The sequence below is a fragment of the Pristiophorus japonicus genome, chromosome 5 (genome assembly GCF_044704955.1).
Source record: "Pristiophorus japonicus isolate sPriJap1 chromosome 5, sPriJap1.hap1, whole genome shotgun sequence".
NCBI classification, from domain to species: domain Eukaryota; kingdom Metazoa; phylum Chordata; class Chondrichthyes; family Pristiophoridae; genus Pristiophorus; species Pristiophorus japonicus.
This window is the reverse complement of record NC_091981.1, coordinates 122,695,482-122,719,104: the sequence shown is the minus strand read 5'-3', so window position 1 is coordinate 122,719,104 and position 23,623 is coordinate 122,695,482. Positions and strand designations below refer to the sequence as shown.

The window sequence follows — 23,623 nt, the reverse complement described above, 5'->3', positions numbered from 1 at the left end:
GGGCAGTTCCGTACATGATGAGGGAGAAGGTCGAAATCAAACTGTACAGACTCCAGCATGAAGGGTTCATACCACCGGTCGAATTTAACGAATGGGCCAGCCCCATTGTTCCCGTGTTGAAAAGTGATGGCACTGTGAGGATTTGTGGAGACTACAAGGTTATGATCAACCGAGTTTCAAAACAGGATCAGTACCCGTTACCGAAGGCTGTGACCTGTTTGCAACGCTAGCCGGGGGGAAATCGTTCACAAAACTGGATCTGACGTCAGCCTCCATGACACCGGAGCTGGTCGACACATCGAAGAAACTTACTTGCATCAACACTCATAAAGGACTGTTTATCTACAACAGGTGCCCTTTGGAATTCGCTCGGCTGCAGCCATATTTCAGAGGAACATGGAGAGTCTACTGAAGTCCGTCCCTACAACAGTCATTTTCCAAGATGACATACTGATCACAGGTTGTGACCGCCAAACATCTGAACAACCTGGAAGAGGTTCTACATCTTCTGGACAAAGTGGGACTCAGACTGAAATGCTCGAAGTGCGTCTTCATGGCACCAGAAGTTGAATTCCTGGGGAGGAAAATTGCTGCTGAAAAATGGTATCAGGCCGAAGGACTCGAAAACCAAGGCCATCAAAAATGCACCCAATCCTCAGAATGAGATGGAGCTGCGTTCGTTCCTTGGTCTACTCAACTACTTCGGTAATTTCTTACCTAGATTGAGCACCTTATTAAAGCCACTGCACATGCTGCTCAGAAAAGGCAACAACTGGGTTTGGGGTGCATCTCAAGATAGCGCTTTTGAGAAAGCTACTAACCTGCTTTGCCCTAACAAGCTGCTGGTACATTATGATCCATGTAAGCGTCTAGTATTGGCTTATGATGCTTCATCATATGGAGTTGATTGCGTGCTCCAACAAGCTAATAAGTCGGGCAAATTACAACCAGTTGCATATGCTTCACAAAGTTTGTCAAAGGCGGAACGAGCCTGCAGCATGGTAGAGAAAGAAGCACTCGTCTGTGTGTATGGGGTTAACAAGATGCATCAGTACCTGTTTGGTCTTCGGTTTGAACTGGAAATAGATCACATGCCACTCATTTCATTGTTTTCAGAAAACAAAGGTATCAATACCAATGCATCATCCCGCATCCAGAGGTGGGCGCTGACATTATCTGCCTATGATTATGTCATTCGCCATAGATCTAGCACTGAGAATTGTGCCAATGCATTGAGCTGTCTGCCATTGCCCATACCGGAGGTGGAAACGCCACAACTGGCAGACATAATGTTAGTCATGGATGTTTTGAAAGTGAAGGAACCCCTGTCCTGCCCAACAAGTTAAGACCTGGATCAGCCAGAACCTGATATTATCGGTTGTGAAACATTGTATCCTTAGTGGTGATTGGTCTACCATACCCAAGCAAATGTGTGAGGAGACCAAACCTTACATTCGTCGCAAAGACGAAGTATCCATTCAATCAGATTGTATACTGTGGGGTAATCGTGTTGTTATGCCCAAGAAAGGCAGAGAGAAATTTGTGCATGATCTACATAGCACGCATCCCGGTATTGTCATGATGAAAGCCATTGCCAGGTCTCATGTATGGTGGCCTGGAATTGACTCTGATCTGGAATCATGTGTGCATCAGTGCAACACTTGCATGCAGCTTAGTAAAGCACCAGCGGAATCGCCGCTGAGTCTGTGATCGTGGCCATCTAAACCATGGTCCAGGATCCACATCGACTTTGCAGGTCCCTTCCTGGGAAAAATATTCTTAGTTGTGGTGGATGCTTATTCCAAGTGGATAGAGTGTACAATCATGTCATCCAGCACATCCACAGTTACCATTGAGAGCCTTTGTGTCATGTTTGCTACACATGGTCTGCCTGACATCGTTGTAAGCGACAACGGATCTTGCTTCATCAATATGGAGTTTCAAGAGTTCATGAAACTCAATGGTATCAAACATGTGAGGTCAGCACCATTCAAACCCGCATCCAATGGACAAGCAGAGCATGCAGTCAAAACCATCAAGCAGAGTATGAAACGTGTAACTTAAGGTTCACTGCAAACTCACTTGTCACGCATATTGCTTAGTTACAGGACAAGACCCCATACGCTGACCGGGGTCTCCTCTGCTGAACTATTGATGAAGAGAGGTCTCAAGACCAAGCTCTCTCTTGACCACCCTGACTTGAATAATCGTGTCGAATACAGACGTCAAAGTCAGCAGTGGTATCATGATCGCGCTACTTTGTCACGCAACATTTCTATCAATGATCCTGTGTATGTACTGAATTATGGTCAAGGTCCCAAATGGATCGCTGGTACTGTTACGGCCAAGGAGGGTAACAGAGTGTTTATCGTTAAGCTCAAGAATGGGTAGGAAATATGTTGATCAGATAAAGCTGCGGCATACGGATGAACCGGAACAGTCTGAGGAAGACACAATCAGTGACCAACCAACCTACCCTCAGACATCAGAGGACTCCGCTGTCATCAATGAATTTGGACTTTCAATCACTGAAATGGTCAATGAATCTGGACTTTCAATCCCTGAAGTGGTCATTGCTACTCACATCAGATCGGCTACCCAGCCCCCTGTCATAACAGACTCAGAACGCTTGCTCAAGGCTGGAGTTGAACTGAGACGTTCAACTCGGGAGCAGAAAGCCCCGGACCATCTCAATTTGTAAAAAGACCGTTACTAATATCTTAATGGGGGATATTGTCATGTATGTATGCTTCGGTTTACTAACCACCAGGTTGGAGGTCATTGGGCTGTGCGCACATGTGTGCGGCCCAGGTATAAAAAGCCAGTCATCTTGTAATGTAATCACTTTGGGCCCTAATTAAGTAGAGCCAGGTTTGTACCTGTTTGGATTTTACAGTATTCAGTCTATTGAGTTATTGCATACACAACATTTAGCCCCGGCGATTGCTCAGCCCCACACTCTCTTCGAGTGCTTGGGGCTGCTGAACACGTAGCACACGTGCCGTGGCCCAACACAGACTGCATGAAAATTCATTCACCTCAGAATTGGCCCTTAACTTCCCCTAAGCCCAATCATCTTCAGCTGCTTCATCAATGACCTTCCCTCCATCATAAGCTCAGAAGTGGGGATGTTCTCTGATGACTGCATGGTGTCCAGTGCCATTCGCAACTCCTCTGATAATGAACCAGTCCATGCCCGCATGCAGCAAGACCTGGACGACATTCAGGCTTGGGCTGATAAGTGGCAAGTATCATTCGCACCACACAAGTGCCAGGCAATGATTATCTCCAACAAGCAAGAGTCTAATCACCACCCCTTGACATTCAACGGCATTACCATCGCCAAATCCCCCACCATCAATATCCTGGGAGTAACCATTGACCAGAAACTTAACTGGACCATGGGTACAACAGCAGGTCAAAGGCTGGGTATCCTGTGGTGAGTGTATCACCTCCTGACTCCCCAAAACCTTTCTAGCATCTACAAGGCCCAATTCATGAGTGTGATGGAATACTCTCCACTTACCTTGATGAATGCAGCTCCAACAACATTCAAGAGGCTCAACACCATCCAGACAAAGCAGCCAGTTTAATCGGCACCCCATCCACCACCTTAAACAGTCACTCCCTCCACCACCAGTGCAGTATGTACCATTTACAAGATGCACTGCTGCAACTCGCCAAGGCATCTTCGGCAGCACCTCCCAAACCTGCGACCTCTACCACCTAGAAGGACATGGTCAGCAGGCGTATGGGAGCACCATCACCTCCCAGTTCACCTCCAAGTCACACACCACAGTCGGAGGAGCAGCGGCCGGAGAGGAGTGAGCATTGGCATAAAAAGGCCCAGCGGGAGTCCGGGGGTCGGTGGCAGTGGAAGGAGAAGGGGCCGGAGGAGGAGCAAGCAGCGGCCTATAAAGGCCCAACGGGAGTCCGGGGGTCGGAGGCAGTCGGAAGAGCAGCAGGCGGAGGAGGAGCAGCGGCGGCCTATAAAGACCCAGTGGGAGTCTGGGTGTCGGCGGCAGTCAGAAGAGCAGCTAGCTGCAGCTGGTGCAGGGTTAAAAGTAAGAAAGAAGTAAAAAGTAATCGAAGGGTGATGTCACAGCCAAGAGGGTAAGTGATTGGCTGATTGAGTGGTGATAGTTTTCTTTTTCTTTATCTTTCTTCTTGTTCTTAGCAGTAAGAAACCATTGGCATTGTTGTCAAATTAAGTAATCTAAGGGTTAAGTCATGGCAGGAGAGCCCACACCCATGTCATGCTCCTCCTGTGCTATGTGGGAAGTCAGGGATGCTTCCAGTGTCCCTGACGACTACATGGGCGAGAAGTGTATCCAGCTGCAGCTACTGGCAGACCGCATTGCAGCACTGGAGCTCCGCATGGATTCACACTGGAGCATCGGCGATGCTGAGGATGTCATGAATAGCACTTTCAGTGAGTTGGTCACACCGCAGGTAAAGGTTACACAGGCAGATAGGGAATGGGTGACCATCAGGAAGAGCAGTGGAAGGAAGGTAGTGCAGGGATTCCTTGCGGGCATCTCTCTCCAAAACAGATACACCACCTTGGGTACTGTTGCGGGGGATGACTCCTCAGGGGAAGGCAGCAGCAGCCAAGTCCATGGCACCAGGGGTGGCTCTGCTGCACAGGAGGGCAGGAAAAAGAGTGGGAGAGCGATAGTCATAGGGGATTCTATTGTAAGGGGAATAGATAGGCGTTTCTGCGGCCGCAAACGAGACTCCAGGATGGTATGTTGTCTCCCTGGTGCAAGGGACAAGGATGTCTCGGAGCGACTGCAGCGCATTCTGGAGGCAGAGGGTGAAGAGCCAGCTGTTGTGGTACATTCAGGGACCAACGATATATGTAAAAAATGGGATGAGGTCCTACAAGCTGAGTTGAGGGAGCTAGGAGTTCAATTAAAAAGTAGGACCTCAAAGGTAGTAATCTCAGGATTGCTACCAGTGCCACATGCTAGTCAGAGTAAGAATGGCAGGATAGCTAAGATGAATAGGTGGCTTGAGGAATGGTGCAGGAGGGAAGGATTCAAATTCCTGGGACATTGGAACCAGTTCTGGGGGAGGTGGGACCAGTACAAACCTGGGCAGGACCGGAACCGATGTCCTAGGGGGAGTGTTTGCTAGTGCTGTTGAGGAGGGGTTAAACTAATATGGCAGGAGGATGGGAACATATGCAGGGAGACAGAGGGAAGTAAAAAGGGGGCAGAAGCAAAAGATAGAAAGAAGAAAAGTAAAAGTTTTGGCAGAGAAACCCAAGGCAAAAATCAAAAAGGGTCATATTATAGCAAAATTCTAAAGGGACAAAGTGTGTTAAAAAGACAAGCCTGAAGGCTCTGTGCCTCAATGCGAGGAGTATTCATAATAAGGTGGATGAATTAACTGCGCAGGCAGCTATTAACGAATATGATATAATTGGGATTACGGAGGCATGGCTCCAGGGTGCCTAAGGCTGGGAACTCAACATCCGGGTATTCAACATTCAGGAAGGATAGACAGAAAGGAAAAGGAGGTGGGGTAGCGTTGCTAGTTAAAGAGGAAATTAACGCAATAGTAAGGAAGGACATTAGCTTGGATGATGTGGAATCTGTATGGGTGGAGCTGCGGAATACCAAAGGGCAGAAAATACTAGTGGGAGTTGTGTACAGACCACCAAACAGTAGTAGTGAGGTTGGGGACTGCATCAAACAAGAAATTAGGGATGCGTGCAGTAAAGGTACAGCAGTTAGGAAGAGCGACTTTAATCTGCATATAGATTGGACTAACCAAACTGGTAGCAATACGGTGGAGGAGGATTTCCTGGAGTTTATTAGGGATGGTTTTCTAGACCAATATGTCGAGGAACCAACTAGAGGGCTGGCCATCCTAGACTGGCTGATGTGTAATGAGACAGGACTAATTAGCAATCTTGTTGTGCGAGGCCCCTTGGGGAAGAGTGACCATAATATGGTAGAATTCTTTAATAAGATGGAGAGTGACATAGTTAATTCAGAACCTTGGGTCTTAAACTTAAGGAACGGTAACTTCGATGTTATGAGATGTGAATTGGCTAGAATAGACTGGCGAATGATACTTAAAGGGTTGACGGTGGATAAGCAAAGGCAAACATTTAAAGATCACATGGACGAACGTCAACAATTGTACATCCCTGTCTGGAGTAAAAATAAAACGGGAAAGGTGGCTCAACCGTGGCTAACAAGGGAAATTAGGGATAGTGTTAAATCCGAGGAAGAGGCATATAAATTGGCCAGAAAAAGCAGCAAATCTGAGGACTGGGAGAAATTTAGAATTCAGCAGAAGAGGACAAAGGGTTTAATTCGGAGGGGGAAAATAGAGTATGAGAGGAAGCTTGCTGGGAATATAAAAACTGACTGCAAAAGCTTCTATAGATATGTGAAGAGAAAAAGATTAGTTAAGACTAATGTAGGTTCCTTGCAGCCAGAATCAGGTGAATTCATAATGGGGAACAAAGAAATGGCAGACCAATTGAACAGATACTTCGGTTCTCTCTTCACGAAGGAAGACACAAATAACGTTCCGGAAATACTAGGGGACCGAGGGTCTAGTGGGAAGGAAGAACTGAAGGATATCCTTATTAGTCAGGAAATTGTGTTTGGGAAATTGATGGGATTGATGGCCGATAATCCCCAGGGCCTGATAGTCTGCATCCCAGAGTATTTAAGGAAGTGGCCCTAGAAATAGTGGATGTGTTGGTGATCCTTTTCCAACAGCCTATCAACTCTGGATCAGTTCCTATGGATCGGAGGGTAGCCAATTTAACACCACTTTTTAAAAAAGGAGGGAGAGAGAAAACGAGTTATTATAGACCAAGTAGCCTGACATCAGTCGTGGGGAAAATGTTGGAATCAATTATTAAAGATGAAATAGCAGCACATTTGGAAAGCAGTGACAGGATCGGTCCAAGTCAGCATGGATTTATGAAAGGGAAATCATGCTTGACAAAAATTCTCGAATTTTTTAAGGATGTAACTAGTAGAGTGGACAAGGGAGAACCAGTGGATTTGGTGTAATTGGACTTTCAAAATGCTTTTGACAAGGTCCCACACAAGAGATTAGTGTGCAAAATTAAAGCACATGGTATTGGGGGTAATGTCTTGACGTGGATAGAGAACTGGTTGGCAGACAGGAAGCAGAGTGATGGGATAAACAGGTCCTTCTCAGAATGGCAGGCAGTGACGAGTGGGGTGCCGCAGGGCTCAGTGCTGGGACCCCAGCTATTTACAATATGCATCAATGATTTAGATGAAGGAATTGAATGTAATATCTCCAAGTTTGCAGATGACACTAAGCTGGATGGCAGTGTGAGCTGTGAGGAGGATGCTATGAGGCTGCAGGGTGACTTGGACAGATTTGGTGAGTGGGCAAATGCATGGTCGATGCAGTATAATGTGGATAAATGTGAGGTTATCGACTTTGGGGACAAAAGCATGAAGACAGAATATTATCTGAATGGCAGCAGATTAGGAAAAGGGGAGGTGCAACGAGACCTGGGTGTCATGGTACATCAGTCATTGAAAGTTGGCATGCAGGTACAGCATGCGGTGAAGAAGGCAAATGGCATGTTGGCTTTCATTGCTAGGGGATTTGAGTATAGGAGCAGGGAGGTCTTAGGACCTTGGTGAGGACTCATCTGGAATATTGTGTTCAGTTTTGGTCTCCTAATCTGAGGAAGGACGTTCTTGCTATTGAGGGAGCGCAGCGAAGGTTCACCAGACTGATTCCTGGGATGGCAGGACTGACACATGTGGAGAGACTGGATCGACTGGGGCTGTATTCACTGGAGTTTAGAAGAACGAGAGGGGATCTCATAGGAACATATAAAATTCTGACAGGACTGGACTAGATGCAGGAAGAATGTTCCCGATGTTGGGGAAGTCCAGAACCAGGGGCCACAGTCTGAGGTAAGGAGTAAGCCATTTAGGTCCGAGATGAGGAGAAACTTCTTCACTTAGAGAGTTGTTAACCTGTAGCATTCTCTACTGCAGAGAGTTGTTGATGCCAGTTCGTTAGATATATTCAAGAGGGAGTTAGATATGGCCCTGACGGCTAAAGGGATCAAGGGGTATGGAGAGAAAGCAGGAAAGGGGTACTGAGGTGAATGATCAGCCATGATCTTATTGAGTGGTGGTGCAGGCTCGAAGGGCTGACTGGCCTACTCCTGCACCTATTTTCTATGTTTCTACACCATCCTGACTTGGAAATATATCGCCGTTCCTTCATCATCGCTGGGTCAAAATCCTGAAACTCCCTCCCTAACAGGACTGTGGGAGTACCTTCACCACAGGGGCTGCAGCGGTTCAAGAAGATGGCTCATCACCATCTTCTCAAGGGCAATTAGGAATGGGCAATAAATGCTGGCCTTGCCAGTGACGCCTACATCCCAGGAACAAATAAAAATAAAAGCCTGTACAGATGGCAGCACTGCTCCGCGCTCTCATGTAACCACACCTCCCACCTCCTTTAGCACTCGAAGGAAAGTGGTAGTGCTTGATGTAGCACACACTGCCCTCTTGGAGCGCTAAAGCAGAAGTTCCCATCAGCTGTAAATCTTTTTCACCAATTGATACTTTTGCACTCCCTTGAAAAATTGTTGCCCCAACCGAGGCGCTACGCAATTTCTAGCCCTAAATGCCTGGTCACCTAAAAATGAGTGACTGGCCCACTGAGCAGATACGTCATTGGCCAGCAACGTCATTTGGAAGAATCCCTGAAGGAATTGAGGTAAATTTCAAACTTAACCTTCATTTCTACTTTGAACATGAGGTAGAAGAAACAGATTTCCTGGTTTTGCTGCTCCAGCTTTTTCACAGCCTGCAGCTTGGCTCTGGTTTCCTGGCGAAGGGAGAAATAAATACTGTAATCCTGGCTTCTGTCGAGCTTCTGATCTACAAGATACTACACATGAAATGGAAGTATTTATTTCATTCAGATTGCCTTCTTTAATTGTGCACAGCGAAAATGGGCCTGTTTATGTTATTGTTAGATTGCTTTCAACACACTGTATTGAATTGATTTGCAGTATGGTATATAATCCGGTCTGTACCAAGTGCTTTTTCTGATTTTGATAAACTGATTCTTTTTGTACCATTACATTACCAGTACATTAACTACTACATTTAAACAGGCCTATGTAACCTGAGCTTTTCCCGTGTCCATTCATGCGCGCACTTGGGCTGCCACTCTGGATCTGAGCCATTCAATACTTTTCCACTTTTCCCCCTCTTTCTTTTTCACTTCATCCCTCCCTGACCGTTCTCTCCTGTCGTCATGCCTGCTTTCATCTCTCCTCTCTCAGATTCCCTACCCAAATCCTTCATTACTCTTTGACCTTCCTACTCTCCAGCCTGCCGCCGTTCCAGTCTTGACTCCCTTCTAGATAAGCCTACAGCTTCCCTCTGTGTCTCTCTTGGCATCCTACGAAGGGCCCATCGAGGCACTCATCACTGCCTCCTTACGAGCAGCAACCCCAATTGTCCCATCGTACTCTCTCGCCGACCTTTCCGCTCAGTGTGACACTGGGGGCTAATCTTGCCAATCTCCTCCCCGTCCAACTCACACCCCCAGTGCTGACCCTGTGGATGCTGGCCATCACCGACCCTCTCCGCATCTTCTTTCAGATTGTCCGTTCATTTGTGAACAAGGCCATTCCCATCCATGAGCTTATCGTGGATGATTGCATCAGCATCATGGTCCTGATGGAAACATAGTTGAGAGGCGATGACACCTTACCCTTAAATGAAGCCTCTCCGCCTGGCCAAACCGTCCATCACTTGCCCCGCTCAAACTGCCGTGGTGGCGGTGTGGCTCTCATCACCAAATAACATCTTGGTCTGTCCTCCTACTCCTCCAGCACTTGCTCCTCTTTTGAGCATCTCACCTTATTCCACCCCTCTCACCTCACATTTAAAGTTCTTGTTCTCTACCGCCCACCCAAGTACCATAAAAATGTTATTACCGATATTTCTTCTCTACTTTCCTCCCTCTGTCTCTGCACTGAACGACTTCTTATCCTCGGTGATTTCAACCTACACCTCAATTCATCATGCTCTCGCTCCTCTGAAGTCAGTAGCCTCCTATCCTCCCTTAATCCGTCCCTCCATGTAAACTCCCCAAGCCATATTCATGCCCTCCCCCTCGACCTTGCCATCTGTCGTGTGTCGCTACTCCCATCGTGTCAATCACAGATAAGGCCATCTCCGACCACTTCCTCTGAATCCCTCTCCACCCATATTCCCCTTCCAGCCCCCCACTCCCCCCCAACCCTACCTTCTTCTTTGTCTGCCCCTGGAGAAAACTCTCTCCCGACTGCACTTATGAACTCCCAACTGTCCAGCCTTTGGCCCTCCCTTCACCATATAATTTCTGCAGTGATCGATCTGCTCAATCACACCCTCACCACCACCTTTGATGCCCTAGTCTATATTAAAACCATTACTCTTTCTCACTCTGGCCGTTCCCCCTGATACAGCCTTCATCTTCGCTCCCTCAAGTCCAAGGGGCGCAGATTTGAACGGATATGGCGGAAAACTGGTTTAGCCATTCACCGCCAGATCTGGCTGGACCACATAAAGCATTATGGAGTCCTGCTCTCATCTGCCAAAATTGCTCACTATTCCAGAATCATTCTGGAATGTAAAGATAAACCTCGGCTTCTATTCTCCACTGCTTATTAAACCCCTATTCCCAGTCTCCACCCTCACCTTTGATAATAAGTGTGAGGAGGTCATGGACTTCTTTGTTTCCAAGATTGAGACATCCGATCAGCTGCCTCAGCCTCTTTCCTTCCTTCCTCTAGCTTCCTCTAAAGATCCCGCCTGCCCTAGCCCTCACCTCACATCTTTCTCCAGTTTCTTTCCAATCTCCCCTCATGATATTTCCGAGCTCATCCCGTCCTGGAGACCCACTTCCTACTTCCTTGACCCTATTCCCACCAAATTGCTGACTACCCAACTTCCTTTTCTGGCTCCTATGTTAGCTGCCATTGTTAACAGTTCTCTCTCCTCAGGCACTGTCCCCTCTCCTTCAAATCTGCCGTCATCACCCCTCTCAAAAAAACACCCTTGACCCCTACACCTTTGCAAACTACCACCTCATCTCCAACCTCCCTTTCCTCTCCAAAGTAATTGAACATGTTGTCGCCTCCAAAATCCATGCCCATCTTTCCTGCAATTCCATGTTTGAATCCCTCCAATTCCATTTCTGTGCCTGCCACAGTACCCGAAACACTCTCATCGAAGTCACAAATAACATCCTTTGTGACTATGACAAAGGCAAACTATCCCTCCTTGACCTTCTTGACTTGTCTGCAGCGTTTGACACGGTTGACCACTCCAACCTTCTCCAATGCCGCTCCACCGTCGTCCAGCTGGGTGGGACTGCACTCACCTGATTGCATTCTTATCTATTTAATCGTAGCCAGAGAATAACCTGTAACGGCTTCTCTTCCCACTCCTGCATCATTACCTCTGGTGTCCCCCACGCATCTATCCTTGGCCCCCTCCTATTTCTCATCTACATGTTGCCCCTTGATGACATCATCCGAAAACACCGCTTCAGTTTCCACATGTAAGCTGATGTCACCCAGCTCTATCGCACATTGCTTGACCCCTCCATGGCCTCTAAATTATCAGAATGCTTGTTCGACATCCAGTTCTGGATGAGCAGAAATTTTCTCCAATTGAATATTGGGAAGACCAAAGCCATTGTTTTTGGTCCCCACCAGAAACTCCGTTTCCTAGCCATTGACTCCATTCTTCTCCCCAACTTCTGTCTGAGGCTGAACCAGACTCTTTGACCCTGAAATGAGCTTTTGACGGCATATCCAAAGCATAACTAAGACCACCTATTTCCACCTCCGTAACATCGCCCGTCTGCGCCCTTGTCTCAGTTCATCCGCTGTTGAAGCCCTCATCCATGTCTTTGTTACCTCTAGACTTGACTATTCCAATACACTCCTGTCTGGCCTCCCACATTCTACCCTATGTAAACTGGAGATGACCCAAAACTCGGCTGCTCGTGTCCTAACTCGCACCAAGTCCCGCTGACACAACACCCCTATGCTTGCTGACCTACATTGGCTCCCGGTTAAGCAACGCTTTGATTTCAAAATTCTCATCCTTGTTTTCATTTCCATCCATGGCCTGGCCCCTCCCTATCTCTGTAATCTCCTCTCGCCCCACAACCCCCCGAGATGGCTGTGCTCCTCTAATTCTGCACTCTTTAGCATCCCTGATTATAATCGCTCAACCATTGGTGTCAGTGCCTTCTATTGCATAGGCCCCAAGCTTTGGAATTCCTTGCCTAAACCTCCATTCCTCTCTACCTCTCTTTCCTCCTGCAAGATGCTCCTTAAAACCTACCTCTTTGACCAAGCTTTTGGTCACCAGTCCTGTTTTCTCCTTATGTGGCTCGGTATCAAACTTTTTATCTCATTATACTCCTGTAAAGTGCCTTGATGACATTAAAGGCACTTTTTAAATACAAGTTGTTGTTATTATTGTTGTACCCTTCAGTGTCCAGCACTCAATCTAAACTTGGTAACAAACAAGGTTCAGAAGCTGCCATGATCTGGAGATACAGTAAAAACCAAACTGACATCATAAAATATATAAACTAGAAATGTTTGGATAACAGCATGGACAACCTTTCTGAACAGTTTTCTCAATACTAAAGAGAGCACACCACTACACATTTCATTTATGTCTATATATGTCTGCAATAATTCAGTCACTGTTTATCTTTCAGATGGGAAGTTAACTATTCTGCAGGGGCAGTGTCATCAGTAAAGAGTATAATGTTACTTTTGATGACATCCACCAGATCACTCATGAAGACAAGTGACAGAATGGGGCCATGCATGTTTCCCTTCGGGACCCCTATCTCGATATTCCAATAAGAAAGTGAACATGCATTTGCTATAATTTCCTGTCTGCATAATCTGAGGAGTTCACATACTCAGTTCAGTGGTTCTCCAAATATGCTACCAGAGACATTCTACTCAGTGAGGATACTGCACTCTATTTAAGCAGCTAGGAATAGCAGTTTCCCTGCTGCATTGCTGAAAGAAGAAATGGAAGTCTGCTTCACTGAATAGAGCAAATCTGCTTTGCTGACAGAGGATGAGTAGGTCTGCTGTCAGTAACTTAAACCACAAGAAAATCACTTTTCCAGTCATGAGAATCATAAATGAAACATAGCCTTTAGACAAATGTTCTGTCTCTGGTGTTATTTTTGAGGTAGATATAGCAAAGTAATGATTAAACTGAACCTTCTGGTACTAAAAGCCTTTCTATGATCTCCTTAAATCCAACGGATGCACTGCTTTGATCTTGAAGTCAGCAATCCCCCTATAATTAAGTTCACAGCATGTAATAATTTATGCAACTTCCAAAGCATACACGAGATTCTCTCAATAAAACTGGCCTTTTGAATCAATTGAAAAGTTTGATAGCACGATGCTTATTGTAGTGAGAGTATTATTAGTGATCACTGCATTAGAAATGGAGCCGTAAATAATACGTGTTATATCAATCATTCAGGATGACAGCATTCTAGTGAAACATAACTTCGTTGATTAGGGCACCAAAACTCATAGTCATGATTTCTTTTCCTGTCACTGGATGGGTAATGGCAACTCTCAGTAGGGCCAGAGGAGACTTCAACAAATCACTCACTTCACAGGAGCCCACTTTCTGCAGAGCCAAATTTGATGGCAGCCATAGAAAAAAAGTTTGTGATGAAGGAGAAAGAATGGAAAAGAGGGAAACAAAACAAAATATGGTTCCACATGCAAGAGAATTTTCACATTCCTTGCACCTCACCTTTCTGTTGTAAATGCAGAACTATGAGCTAACTAATGCAGGGATTTTAGATATACATCTCCAATGTGTATAACAATCATTGCCTATACTATAAAAGTGCCTCATTCAAACCAAGTCAAATACTGCATCTGGACCACAGTTTGGCTCCTGGCTAATAGTAGTGCTTTACTGTCAGCAGTAATTTTATATTTAACTGCTTTGATAATAACCATTTCTGGCTCCATACAATTGGGCTGATCTTCAAATTCTGCCCAAAATGGCCGCAAATTCAGTGAGAGCGGCCACACCACCTGCCCATCAGTGCTGGTGTGAGGCCTGAAGTATTTTGGTCATGTCTGCGTGGGGGGTGGGGGGTGGCTGGCAATCCTGGAGAGGACGTCGAAGGAACCTGCAGCAGCCCAGAGTTTGTTCAGGGGCTGAGGAGGAACAGTCCTGCCACTCATGGATGCAACAATTAAAAAGAAAATGCTGGGCTGATTTTTGAGAGGCCACCAGGGGTCCCTTTAAAGATGACTGGTCACTCCACTTCGCATCTGCTAGAAATTTGTGTGTGTGTGGAGTACACGCCACCCAGTTTGTTCCTTAAAATTGCAGTCAGGGTCCTACAACCATCATACTCTTTAATTTTCGTTTCTTCTTAATTTATCCTTCAGTATGGCATCAAACAGGAAATTAAGGATGCGTGCAATAACGGTACAGCAGTTATCATGGGTGACTTTAATCTACATATAGATTGGGCTTACCAAACTGGTAGCAATACGGTAGAGGAGATTTTCCTGGAGTGTATGAGGGATGGTTTTCTCGACCAATATGTGAAGGAATCAATTAGAGAGCTGACCATCTTAGACTGGGTGTTGTGTAATGAGAGAGGAGTAATTAACAATCTTGTGGTGTGAGGCCCCTTGGGGATGAGTGACCATAATATGGTAGAATTCTTCATCAAGATGGAGAGTGACAGAGTTAATTCAGAGACTAGGTTCCTGAAGTTAAAGAAAGGTAACTTCAATGGTATGAGACGTGAATTGGCTAGGATAGACTGGCGAATGATACTTAAAGGGTTGACAGTGGATAGGCAATGGCAGACATTTAAAGATCACATGGATAAATTTCAACAATTGTACAGCCCTATCTGGAATAAAAATAAAACGGAGAAGGTGGCTCAACCATGGTTAACAAGGGAAATTAGGGATAGTGTTAAATTCAAGGAAGAGGCATATAAATTGGCCAGAAAAAGCAGCAAACCTGAGGACTGGGAGACATTTAGAATTCAGCAGAGGAAGACAAAGGGTTTAATTAGGAGAGGGAAAATAGAGTATGAGAGTAAGCTTGCTGGGAACATAAAAACTGACTGCAAAAGCTTCTATGGATATGTGAAGAGAAAAAAATGAGTGAAGACAAATGTCGGTCCCTTGCAGTCAGAATCACGTGAATTTATAATGGGGAACAATGAAATGGCAGACCAATTGAACAAATACTTTGGTTCTGTCTTCACGAGGGAAGACACAAATAACCTTCCGGAAATACTAGGGGACTGAGGGTCTAGCGAGAAGGAGGAACTGAAGGAAATCCTTATTAGTCAGGAAATTGTGTCAGGAAAATTGATGGGAATGATGGCTGATAAATCCCCAGGGCCTGATAGTCTGCATCCCAGAGTACTTAAGGAAGTGACCCTAGAAATAGTAGATGCATTAGTGGTCATTTTCCAACAGTCTATCGACTCTGGATCAGTTCCTATGGACTGGAGGGTAGCTAATGTAACACCACCTTTTAAGAAAGGAGGGAGAGAGAAAACAGAGAATTATAGACTGGTTAGCTTGACATCAGTGGAGGGGAAAATGTTGGAATCAATTATTCAAGATGTAAAAGCAGCGCATTTGGAAAGCAGTGACAGGATCGGTCCAAGTCAGCATGGATTTATGAAAGGGGAATCATGCTTGACAAATCTTCTAGAATTTTTTGAGGGTGTAACTAGTAGAGTGGACAAGGGAAAACCAGTAGACGTGCTGTATTTGGACTTTCAAAAGGCTTTTGACAAGGTCTCACACAAGAGATTAGTGTGCAAAATTAAAGCACATGTTATTGGGGGTAATGTCTTGACGTGGATAGAGAACTGGTTGGCAGACAGGAAGCAAAGAGTAGGGATAAACGGATCCTTTTCAGAATGGCAGGCAATGACTCATGGGGTACCACGAGGTTCATTGTTGGGATCCCAACTATTTACAATATACATTAATGATTTAGACAAAGGAATTGAATGTAATATCTCCAAGTTTACAGATGACACTAAGCTGGGTGGCAGTGTGAGCTGTGAGGAGGATGCTCAGAGGCTGCAGGGTGACTTGGACAGGTTAGGTGAGTGGGAAAATGCATGGCAGATGCAGTATGATATGGATAAATGTGAGGTTATCCACTTTGGTGGCAAAAACAGAAAGGCAGAATATTACTTGAATGGTGGCAGATTAGGAAAAGGGGAGGTGCAACGAGACCGATGTGTCATGGTCCATCAGTCATTGAAGGTAGGCATGCAGGTAGAGCAGGCAGTAAAGAAAGCAAATGGCATGCTGGCCTTCATAGCGAGGGGATTTGAGTATAGGAGCAGGGAGGTTTTACTGCAGTTGTACAGGGCCTTGGTGAGACCACGCCTTGAGTATATTGTGTTCAGTTTTGGTCTCGTAATCTGACGAAGGACATTCTTGCTTTTGAGGGAGTGCAGCAAAGGTTCACCAAACTGATTCTCGGGATGGGAGGAATGACATATGAAGAAAGACTGGATTGACTCGGCTTATATTCACTGGAATTTAAAAGAATGAGAGGGGATCACATAGAAACATATAAAATTCTGACGGGATTGGACAGATTAGATGCAGGAAGAATGTTTCCGATTTTGGGGAAGTCCAGAACCAGGGGTCACTGTCTAAGGATAAGGGGTAAACCATTTAGGACCGAGATGAGGAGAAACCTCTTCACTCAGAGAATTATGAACCTGTGGAATTCTTTACCACAGAAAGTTGTTGAGGCCAGTTCGTTAGATATATTCAAAAGGGAGTTAGATGTGGCCCTTACGGCTAAAGGGATCAAGGGCTATGGAGAGAAAGCAGGAATGGGGTACTGAAGTTGCATGATCAGCCATGATCATATTGAATGGTGGTGCAGGCTCGCAAGGCGAATGGCCAACTCCTGCACCTATTTTCTATGTTTCTATGGGCCCAAGTTTCCACATGATTTGCGCCTGATTTTTAGGAGCAACTGGTGGAGAACGGACTATCTTAGAAATCGCAATTCTCCACATTTTATTTTCTGCAGTTCTAGTCAGGTAGAACAGTTTCACTTTGGAACAGAATTTTTTCTTCAAAAGGGGGCGTGTCCGGCCACTGACGCCTGATTTCAAAGTTTCCACAGTTCGTTCCCGTGGCGGGGGGGAGGAGGAAGCCATTCGTTCCCGCGGGGGGGGAGGAGGAAGCCATTCGTTCCCGCGGGGGGGGAGGAGGAAGCCGTTCGTTCCCGATGGGGGTGTGGGAGGGGGGAAGCAGCCGTTCATTCCTGCGGGGGGGGGGGGGGGGGGAGGAGGAAGTCGTTCGTTCCCGCGGGGGGAAGCAGCCATTCGTTCCCGCGGGGGGGAAGCAGCCATTCGTTCCCGCGGGGGGGGAAGGAGGAAGCAGTTCGTTCCCGCGGGGGGGGGGAAGGAGGAAGCTGTTCGTTCCCGCGGGGGGTGTGGGAGGGGGGAAGCAGACATTCGTTCCCGCGGGGGGGGGGAGGACGAAGCCGTTCGTTCCCGCGGGGGGGTTGAGGAGGGAAACGGCTGCGTCAACTTTCTGAGGCTTCCTGCAGCCTTCTCACTGCTGTGCCAATGTTTCCTTCATGCTGCGCGTGTGCGAACGCTCCAACGCGCACGTGCAGCGTTGCCGGCAGGAAAAAAACTAATTTAAATGGTGCCCGCCCCCTCCCACTTACAAAATCGGCGCGAGTGTAGGCTCCGCCCCCCTGGGCGCCGCGCCAAGTAGACATGGAGCTGCAGGGCGCTCCAGAATCGCTCTTTTTTTTCCGGCGGCGTTTTCGGCGCGAAAAACGGGCACCCAGCTCAGAGGGGCGTCTGTTTTTTATCGTGTGGAAACTTGGGCCCTATGTTTCTATCATTCTTCCAAATTTCTCTCCTATATGTTCTAAGTCTCTCCATATCTCTTTTGAGTTTACAATTTTTTACTGTTTTTTTCTCTTCAATATATTTATTATTTTGCCCTCCTCCATATGCTGTAAAACTTCTCCACCTCACTAGTTTAAATTCTCCTCCACTGCTTTATTTATTTGACATTGGTACCAGTCAGTTGAAGTGAAATCCATCCAATCTGTAATTGTTCTCCCTGCCCCTGATCTGGTGCCAGCACCCTGAAAACTTCCTTCTATATCCTGTTTTTAACTATGCTTTGACATATTTAAGCTGCTCCCTTCTAACTCATCAGGCATGTGGCAGCAGGAGTAATCTGCATTCGTAACCTTCACTTTAACCTAGGACGTAACCCCTTTAACTTTCTCTGCATGACCTCCATTTTACTTTTTCCTATGTCATCATTTCTTATGTGAACCATAACTTCTGTCTGTTTTCCCTCTCCTGAACAAGGTGTTCTATCCACTTCGTTATGTCCTTTACCCTGGCAAATGGGAGGCAAAATAGGATGTCCATTGGCCTGATTATGGAATCCCACACAACTGCCACTCATGTCTTCCCATGACTTCTGTTTCTCTTTTTCCCAACGTAATCCCTTGCTTCATGATGCCATGATGCCATTGATTACCTTCCTCTGTCCTTGTCTTCATCATAGCCATCGAGAACTGCATATCTATTGAATAAGTGCAGACCCACAGAGTTTTCCTGGATAGGCTTCTCTGGTTTCCTCACCTTTCCCCTACCCTTGGTCAAAGTCACTTTCAGAAATCCTTAAGCCCCATTTATGCAGTGGAATATGGTCCTTGAGCACAGCATTCCTTTTTTCAAGCAACACAACATGAAGACTCATAGGGAATGATTTTCCAGCGGATACTCCCGAATGCCTGCCATAAATTCAGCAAAAGAGCTACAGAAACGCAGGAAAAACGGCATAAATACCATTTTTCCTCGATTCTTCCGCTGAATTTAAAACAGATTCGCAGGTGAACCTCCTCGGAAATTCACCGTCAAAGTTTGTATGCTGTCTAGATATACTATACTTTTGACAAATATCTCTGCTTTACGAAGAAGGTGCTCACAAAACCCTGCCACATCTTGCGACCAGACATCAACAGCCTTCATCTGGTCATTATCACATTGCTTTTAGTGGGGCCTTGCTGTGTGCAAATTGGCTGTTGCATTTCCAACAATACAATAGCAACTACACTTCAAAAGTACTTAATTGGCTGTATAGTGCTTTGGGACATCCTAAGTTTGTGAAAGGTGCTATATAAATGTAAGTTATTTCTTACTTTCTTCTTTCTAGATCCCAATCTCTCATTTCTATGCTTCTAACGTCTGTGCCACTCTAAGCTTAATTAATTAGAGCTACTTAGCATTTACATGTCTAGTTTTGCAAATTTAGTCTCACTGTGGTCTCAGAACCCAAGGACTGTTTAGGAACATAGGAATTGCTAGGTGATCTTGGTAGTCACATGATACGATGATAATGGAGTTGTTGACTAAGCATAGCAATCAATCTCTTCGGACAAACTCTGTCCCTTCTCCTTTCAACAGAAACCAGTCTTTCAGGTTCTCACTTCGTCAGCTTCTTACAGCCTCTTGCGAGTTCAAACAAGGCAAAACAGTTCTGCTTTATTGTACTAGAACATAAAGCAAAGAGCCAGGGACTTGCAATCATCTGAGCTCATCATCATAGGCAGTCCCTCAGAATCGAGGAAGGCTTGCTTCCATTCTTAAAATGAGTTCTTCGGTGGCTGAACAGTCCAATGCAAGAACCACAGTCTCTGTCACAGGTGGGGCAGATAGTCGTTGAGGGAAGGGGTGGGTGGGACTGCTTTGCCGACGCTCTTTCTGCTGTCTGCGCTTGTTTTCTGCATGCTCTCGGCAATGAGACTCGAGGTGCTCAGCACCCTCCCGGATGCACTTCCTCCACTTAGGGCGGTCTTTTGCCAGGGATTCCCAGATGTCAGTGCAAGATGACTTGCAATCATCTGAGCTACAGAAGGACTGTAACATTTACAGAGACAGTGGAAAACATCAGTTATTTTCAAGTATGAATAATCAGGCCTCCCAAGTGTACCCAAGTAATATGGACCTATTGAAGCTGGGAGAATTAAAATCGGCAGAAAAATTAAGTCATTCAATTATCTTCTTCCAATTTTGATCTTTGTTGCTCCATAAATAAGTAAAAGATTCAAAAAAACATCCTTAACATCTTACTGAAGGCACATTCTATGAAATTTGCATAACACATTCTATGACATTTGGTTAAATCAAGGTGGCCTTCGGATGAATCTAAATGGGACAAGTGATCTTCCTCATTCATAATTATCTTGTGATCAATATGTTTCTGAGCACATTATCAGGTTTCATTATGTTCCCAATGTTCTGTTGAATAGCTGTGAATTGATAACTACTTAAAGTGATGGAAGGGTATTTGTTCTTTGAAAGTGTTTATAACTCTCAGGAATTTTTAGAGTTTCAGTATGGCAGAAATGTTGAAAACTACTCTGTATAATTTGCAGGGCTTTTCATCTGGGAAGTTTCCCACTACAATGAGCTGCATCTCATCAGCATTCGAAATGGATAACAACATTTTTCCCTCGTGCACAAAAATCAAATGGCTTTTTGAAGTATCTGAAAATTAGCCACAAATTCAATGTGCTCAGGGTGTATGCAGTGTCACTCTCCATAAACTAGACTGAAAAATTTGAATTGGGGAATATAAAGATAACGCTGGAAAGATATAGCAGGATGATCAACATCTGAAACAGAAAAAAGGTGTGATCTTTCGAATGATAGACTATCTTTTGCTTTCAGATAGGAATATAAGAACAAGAGTAGGCCATTCAGCCCTTTGAGCCTGTTATGCCATTCAATGAGATAATGGGTGATCTGTGTCCTAACTCCATCTACCCGCCTTAGCTCCATTTATCTTAATACCCTTTGGTGAGCAAAAAGTGATTGATCTCAACTTCAAAATTATTAATTGAGCTAGCATCTACTGCCTTTTGAGGGAGAGAATTCCATACTTATAGTACCTTTGGGTGAAGAAGTTGTTATATATGTATACTTGTATTTACTCTGTATAGCCACCAGAGGGCTCATCTCCTGGAGTCCCAAGGGATCCCATAATCCTTTGGGAGCACAGGTGTTTAAGGAGGCTTCACAGGTTGGAGAGGCATGCTGGAGACCTGCAATAAAAGACTAAGGTCACACTTTACTTTGAGCTCACAGTGTTCAGTCTGACTTTTTCTCCATTCACAACAACTGGCGACGAGATACAGATAGCGAACCCAAAGATGGAGAGAACAGTGGGCATCCTGGAGAAATTTTCGGAGGGAGATGATTGGGAAATTTTGTGGAGCGACTCGACCAATACTTTGTGACCAACGAGCTAGATGGGGAAAACAGCGCTGCCAAATGAAGGGTGATCCTCCTCACCGACTGTGGGGCACCAATGTATGGCCTCATGAAAAATCTGCTCAATCCAGCGAAACCCACGGAGAAATCGTATGACGATTTGTGCATACTGGTCCGAGAGCATTTGAACCCGAAGGAAAGCGTTCTGATGGCGAGGGACCGGTTCTACGCTTACAAAAGGTCTGAAGGCCAGGAAATGGCGAGTTATGTCACCGAGCTAAGACGCCTTGCAGGACATTGCAAATTTGAAGGACATTTGGAGCACATGCTCAGAGACTTTTTCATACTTGGCATTGGCCACGAAACCATACTTTGCAAACTTTTGACTATAGAGACCCCAACCTTGAGTAAGACCATAACGATAGCCAAGGCGTTCATTGCCACCAGTGACAATACGAAGCAAATCTCTCAGTACACAAGTGCTGCTACAAGTACTGTGAACATAGAAACATAGAAACATAGAAAATAGATGCAGGAGCAGGCCATTCAGCCCTTCTAGCCTGCACCACCATTCAAGGAGTTCATGGCTGAACATGAAACTTTAGTACCCGCTTCCTGCTTTCTCGCCATACCCCTTGATCCCCCGAGTAGTAAGGACTTCATCTAACTCCCTTTTGAATATATTTAGTGAATTGGCCTCAACTACTTTCTGTGGTAGAGAATTCCACAGGTTCACCACTCTCTGGGTGAAGAAGTTCTCCTCATCTCGGTCCTAAATGGCTTACCCCTTATCCTTAGACTGTGACCCCTGGTTCTGGACTTCCCCAACATTGGGAACATTCTTCCTGCATCCAACCTGTCCAAACCCGTCAGAATTTTAAATGTTTCTATGAGGTCCCCTCTCACTCTTCTGAACTCCAGTGAATACAAGCCCAGTTGATCCAATCTTTCTTGATAGGTCAGTCCCACCATCCCGGGAATCAGTCTGGTGAATCTTCGCTGCACTCCCTCAATAGCAAGAATGTCCTTCCTCAAGTTAGGAGACCAAAACTGCACACAATACTCCAGGTGTGGCCTCACCAAGGCCCTGTACAACTGTAGCAACACCTCACTGCCCCTGTACTCAAATCCCCTCGCTATGAAGGCCAACATGCCATTTGCTTTCTTAACCGCCTGCTGTACCTGCATGCCAACCTTCAATGACTGATGTACCATGATACCCAGGTCTCGTTGCACCTTCCCTTTTCCTAATCTGTCACCATTCAGATAATAGTCTGTCTCTCTGTTTTTACCACCAAAGTGGATAACCTCACATTTATCCACATTATACTTCATCTGCCATGCATTTGCCCACTCACCTAACCTATCCAAGTCACACTGCAGCCTCATAGCATCCTCCTCGCAGCTCACACTGCCACCCAACTTAGTGTTATCCGCAAATTTGGAGATACTACATTTAATTCCTTCGTCTAAATCATTAATGGACAATGTAAACAGCTGGGGCCCCAGCACAGAACCTTGCGGTACCCCACTAGTCACTGCCTGCCATTCTGAAAAGTACCCATTTACTCCTACTCTTTGCTTCCTGTCTGACAACCAGTTCTCAATCCACGTCAGCACACTATCCCCAATCCCATGTGCTTTAACTTTGCACATTAATCTCTTGTGTGGGACCTTGTTGAAAGCCTTCTGAAAGTCCAAATACACCACATCAACTGGTTCTCCTTTGTCCACTTTACTGGAAACATCCTCAAAAAATTCCAGAAGATTTGTCAAGCATGATTTCCCTTTCACAAATCCATGCTGACTTGGACCTATCATGTCACCATTTTCCAAATGCGCTGCTATGACATCCTTAATAATTGATTCCATCATTTTACCCACTACTGAGGTCAGGCTGACCGGTCTATAATTCCCTGCTTTCTCTCTCCCTCCTTTTTTAAAAAGTGGGGTTACATTGGCTACCCTCCACTCCATAGGAACTGATCCAGAGTCAATGGAATGTTGGAAAATGACTGTCAATGCATCCGCTATTTCCAAGGCCACCTCCTTAAGTACTCTGGGATGCAGTCCATCAGGCCCTGGGGATTTATCGGCCTTCAATCCCATCAATTTCCCCAACACAATTTCCCGACTAATAAAGATTTCCCTCAGTTCCTCCTCCTTGCTAGACCCTCTGATCCCTTTTATATCCGGAAGGTTGTTTGTGTCCTCCTTAGTGAATACTGAACCAAAGTACTTG

At 45.6% G+C, this 23,623-nt stretch overlaps 1 protein-coding gene across 15 annotated transcripts in view; it reads right to left on the bottom strand.

The window, feature by feature from the left end:
- The window catches only part of LOC139264436 (zinc finger protein 385D-like), a 1,282,821-nt gene that overhangs the window by 264,073 nt on the left and 995,125 nt on the right, over nt 1-23,623 (bottom strand). The window lies entirely within an intron of this gene.